The following is a 6,069-nucleotide window of genomic DNA, read 5'->3' as shown; positions in this document are numbered from 1 at the left end:
CCAGAGAGATGCTGCCTTTGTGGATTCACGTGGCATCACTCCAACCACTGCCCCTGCATGGGTCAAATGTGAGTTTTTTTAATAGTCTATAACCCTGTATATTATGGGGCAGAGATAAAAGCCACCATGTCAACCTGATTCCTTCTGCCATTCCTTTAAAAGCACTGAATGCCAGGTCACAGGCGTGGTCATGTACAGGAGTAGTTCACCTAGTCTGCTGTAGAGAAATCAGAAATTCTTCTGTGTGCAGGAGTATATACACAATGCCGACTTCCACACAAGAAGTGACGATACAGATGCGTGGGAAATGGTACTGTGCGTACAGTGTGTCACCCGAAGACCAAGAATAAATGCTCGCCCCTGACCTCACTGAGGTCTTTGAGATTTTGAGATTTTTTACTTTATTAACTCTATTATAGTTAAATTATTTTTGTCTTTTGTGTTTACATCATGCAGTTCATCCAAATCCAGGGCTTGAATGACAAAGACACAATGCATCATTCTGACCAGAATAGTATTCAGTTGAACATTTACTTTTAGTAAATAAGAAAATCAATATATTTGGTTGAACATATGGAACCACCTGCAAACCAATGCTCTCTATGATGTTTGATCTATTATAAAAACCTTAGACGTCTGAAGTGATACTATGTTTTGTGAGATTACTTAAACCTCAGTCATGTTGGGTTCACCTCTAGAACGACTCTGCTTGAGGAGATTTTGAACTCACTGCCGGAGAGGACTGGGGAAACACACACATACTGCACACACAATTATTTTCTACAATCACAAATGTACGGAGCAATCAATCAAGGTTAAAAACCTTTTACAAATCAAACCTACATATCTTGCTGCAGCCAATCCTAACCGTTTTGTATGTATTATTCCCTGGGTAATGCAGTGCAGATAAAAAAAATTAAAAAGCTGTATCTCGTCATGTTAAAGAAAGTTATGCCCCTCTAAAGTTATGCCCCTCTTTGTCTGGATTGATACCAAAATATAATGTGTTCTCTCTCGGCTCATCCTTTGCATTATCTGGCTAACAAACAAACAAATAAACAAACAAACAAATGGAAACAAGTGACAATAACCTCCTTGGCGTTTGGAATGATGTTTCCTCCATTTAGTATAAAATCTATTCAGAGATTTTTAATCATAGGCCACATTACCATTCTTGCAAGTTTGCACAAATATGTAATCGCTTGGGACTGGCTCCTCCGGTTGCACTGCATTCATTGGCAGGCCCTTAGTGATCCATGGCTGACTTCCTCTGTGCCATTTTGAAAACTGTAACACACTGCAATATTTAGCTGTGTGGTGTTGTTAAAGCTTGTGTGCTCCACTTAAGGCATGATTGGTCTACCTCATCCTCCCAGAAGGGGGAACTAGAGGAACTCTGATGGACCACGCTGGTCCTAGTACAGTGAGTCAGGTCTCCACGTTGCAGCTCCCAGCGGAGACTGGTGTGAGGGTTTAATATTTCTGTGTGTGTGAATGAAATATCACTGTCAGTCTCTCTAAATCATTAAATCTGAGAGCTGGTCCTGTTGCACATCCGATATCTGGTTTCAATAAGTCGTGTTATTGTTGTGCTGTACAGAGTTTAAAAACAGTAGGAGTCCAGGAACAGCGTCCACTCCGTCTTGGCTATCTGCTGAGGAATTATAAAAAAATAAAAATAACCACTGGTCTCTTGAGTCAATATTTAAAGAAGACAAAGGAATTTCAACAATGCTCTATATTTTCTGCAACATAACACTTTGAAGTCAAGAAGAGAAAACTGTTTATTTGAGCAACAACTACCACAGCATTGATAGTATCACTACCCTAAGTATTTAAAACCAAATATGTTGTGTTTATTTGAACCATTTAAACAACATAATTAAAATAAATTAAACAAGCCAACTAATTAAAAAAATTGTAATCATTGTTGAAAGGGGGGAAAAAAATCAACCTAAAGGACAGTTCAGGACAGTAGGAGACAGTAAACAAAGGATATGAGTGAGTGAGGGACGTATGGATGCTGATGGCTTTGAGACGACACTGTCCTGAACCTGCCGACAGCTGGAAACAATATTATGTTCATGTTTACCCAGAGGTTATAAGACTACAGGGTTTGAGGTGGCAGGACGAGTGTGTCCTGCATGATTTTGTGGGCCTCCCTCGAGTGTCTCCTGTGGTAAACATCCCGTTTATTGCCTTTGAGAACCTATGCTGTCTGGATCACCTGCTGCACAGCTTTACGGTCCAGGGCGGTGCACCTCGGACGCCACACGGTGATGCAGCTGCTACTGATAATCTCGATGCAGCACGTGTGGATGCTGCTGAGGATCTGTGGAGCCGTGCTGGATTTCTGTATTAACATTACCCCCTATCGCTGACCCAGAGGAACTGGAAACTGCTGACAGGATCCACTTAAGGTATATTGACGAGTTTCAGGGCAGTTCCACCTCGTCGCCTGCTTCCCTAAGTCTACAATCATCTCGTTCACCTCCTGGCGACATATTAAAGGGCCTCACCTCCAAGTGAAAACAGGTTACATGTTTGCGTGATTAAAACTCCTATTTATGATTAATATGATATTTTTTCCACAGAAAACGTGTTATTTTTTAACAATAACTGGTATATTCAATTTTACATAACAAAAATTGCTATCATGTGCTTATTTTCATACAAATAAATAAATACCGATAGATAAATCTTCTGCGGATGATGTTTCAGGCTACTGATAAAATCCAGAAAAACCAGTGAAGATTGAAGATTCAGTGTCTGTGGTGTATTGTTGTTGTCAAACTGATGACAGTGAGAATGTGCTGGTCCACCGCTAAGTGTGAGCAGGGGGGGGTACTGGCGTGGGCCTGGGTTTCCGCAGTGCTGAGAAAAAGAGTGACAGAAATGCCTGTCTTCACCAGCAGCAGTCTGCCTGTCAGCGAGCGCAGGGTTCAGTTGCACATGTTCAGACATGGTCCCTGAGCGTGATGGATTTAAAATGAACTCGGTAATCAACAGGATTGTTGGGGTTAAGAAGATCGCATCCACAGCTGATCAAATTGCTTCATTCAATCTACAGAGAATCTGGTTTGGCCTGGAGGAAGGGAGTCTGTGTAGGTTTTGACCAGCAGCCTGAAGGCTGAGCTCGTGATGACAGATGTGAGTGGAACAGACCAGTCGTCCCTTCAGCAGGATATCCTTGGTTTCTTCAGAGCAGCAGGAATGCATGTGGTATTGCAGTGAAACATTACAAAGTGGAGCAGGCGAGGTTTGAGTGTACACATCAGGACATCTGCCCGCTGATCAGCCCTCATGCTCTCAGGATATGGTAAGAGATGGGGAGGGGGGTGCACCTGAGGGCTCTGGTCACTAGAGCACTGGAAACAGTGAGTGCTACTGGCTGTGTAGGACATGTTTGGTTCATCGTGGCGGCACATGGATACATATGACGTCCCTAAGTGGCTCACAAACTGCCAAGACTGTCCCTCTGTTAATTTACTTCATGTCGTCATATTCAGGCATACATCACACATACTACAACAGTATATGTTACAGTATTTCCCACAATACTCGCCTGTGTAATCTCACTCTTCACAGAACATTGCATCAACAAAGGATTTTCCTCAATATTTTAAGTAACAATAATTAATTTAGATTGATTATTGTGGCAAGTGCTCCACTTTAAATGGATGTCTTTTAAATCTGCATCCAAATTACTGCTTGAATGTGCATGTTAATATGTGAGGTTCACCTGTCCTGTATTTCACACTGTGAAATAGACTTACAAACCAGGCTGTCCTTAAGACACGTGTCAGTATGAGATCTTTCATTCAAGTTATTTACATTTCTGCACCAGCGCCATGAATACCAGTTTGTGCAGTTTAAGTGGGTCAAATATTTCCACTCTCCTTCCTGTTTCCCAACAGCAAGCCAGCTCAGGTGGGAAGGGCCGGAGCATCTGAGGACACAAAATGGCCGGGCCCGGATACATGTCTGACATGGGTGTTGCGGAGCCAAATAAATCCCTGTTTGCAGAACAGCTTGATCCAGCGCAAGTGCCAGACTTGGAGAGCGCCCAAGCCACAGGACAAGGATCAACTCTCCATGAGCATGCACCTAACACCCACACACTTTACTACCAGTCACTGTACATGAATCAACAGTTAATAAGATTATGACACACGTCTAAGGTGCTTAAGGGCTCGGGATATGTTGATTCGGAGTTTGAGACAGAATTCAAACCGGGACATAGACTTAACGTTTGTAGCAGACAGAGAAATTTGTACGTGCATGCTGGGTTTTTATGGTGTGACCTTAATTGTTGAGCGGTTTGTAATGTTTAGCCACAGCGTGGGTACAAATTGTATAATTGTCTAATGTGGAATGAGCTGGAATATTTGGGGAATGTATGTTGTGCAAAGTTTTGAAGGCACTAGAAGGCAGCGCTGGCAGGGATTGTAAAAGCAGAAGCAGTGTAGAACTTACAGCAGCCCCAGCACTGTAATGACTATAAGAACATAGCAGGGGTTAAGATTATATCAAGACAGAATAAACAGATAAGATAGAAAAAGTACAATAGTGAAACTGTGGACAAAAGCAGTCCTTTTGTATGCAAAAAAGAAAGAAAGATGTGAATAGGCCATGTAAACGTCAGAAATTACATTTTATGTTATAGCACAAGACAATCAAAATACTTTCCAAGCTCAGATATACTATGTGTACTCTCTGCAGCTCCTTGTGATGACTGTTTAGATCCATGCAGGGGATGAATAACATGTGAGAAAGCACAGCTCCGGTTCCACATTTGACCAGAAACAAGTGACTATAGCTTGATCATGTATTCTGTAATGTTATGAGGGCAGTCGACAATTCAGCATTTGCTAATTGTTATAACCTGTTTTAGGATTGATTAAGCTTTGCTGTTTTTAGTTTTAAATGTATGTTTTTTAGATAAAATGGGGGAATTCATTCGTACTGCAAAATGTATTTATAAAAGCTATTTAAAAACATGTGAATATGCCAGGTTAACGTGAGGAATAATTGTGTAGTGCTAGAACACCAGTTACGTTATACTACAGCAAATTCTAAAGACTTTGCAGAGCTCTTCTCTGTAAAATGTGCTCAGTTGTACCTCATGTTTTCAGCCTGCAGCAGGCCTGGATAACTATTAGTTGGAAGAGGATACATGGGACCGGATGGGGCCCTGCTCTCTCTTTCCCCTCTCCCCTTCATATCTGTAGCCTTTTACTGTGTTTACATTATAGACACACCCCTGACCTTCACCCCACTTCTCTCCCTCCGCTGGCCCCAGCACAACTCACATCACCATTTCCAGCACATGGCAGAGCTCCTATAAGAGCACATGTATAACCGGAAGCAGCACTTGAATACATTTCATTTACATTAAAATTTTTCATTTAGCTGTTATCCAAAGCGACTTACAATAAGTGCATTCAACCCCGAAGGTACAAACCCAGAACAACATGAATTAAGAAAGAACAATTTCTTCAAAAATAAAGCAAAAATACAAAGTGCTATAAGTAAATGCCATAAATGAATGGATGCAAAATAAATGTGCTTATTTTCATCTAGGAGGATGGTGCGTCGTGTCAGCATTATGCTGTAGTGGTGGAACTGTTTAATCGCCTATTTATAGCTCACACACACGCCATGTTTCCTCATGCATTGCAAATGTATGGCAACATCGCCATGCAGCGGCATCGCCTCTCAGCCTACCACTGTACTGCAGAGCGGACACACCCCTCAGATACACCCGCCTCACTGCACACATCAGCGGAGCGTCAAAGGAATAATGGAGGCAAATGCATTGAATTAACAATCTAGGCCACCGCTCAGCTCCCACTGCTGCTGCAACTGCGCACCATCGATGATGTTGTGGTTTATTCGTGTTTTTTGTATAATTCTGCTCCCAGTGTCTGCGGAACAAAGACGCTCTGGTGCGTGAGAGAACAGCGGGTCACGGGCACAGTCTCCCCCCGCAATGAGCCGCCACATCGTGCGGATGGTGTTCGCAGGGTGACCCCCCCCCCATCAACGCCTCCCGTTGCTTCAGAGATC

The sequence above is a fragment of the Pleuronectes platessa genome, chromosome 2 (assembly GCF_947347685.1).
Source record: "Pleuronectes platessa chromosome 2, fPlePla1.1, whole genome shotgun sequence".
In the NCBI taxonomy this organism is placed as follows: Eukaryota; Metazoa; Chordata; class Actinopteri; order Pleuronectiformes; family Pleuronectidae; genus Pleuronectes; species Pleuronectes platessa.
Note: the sequence above shows the minus strand (reverse complement) of the source record.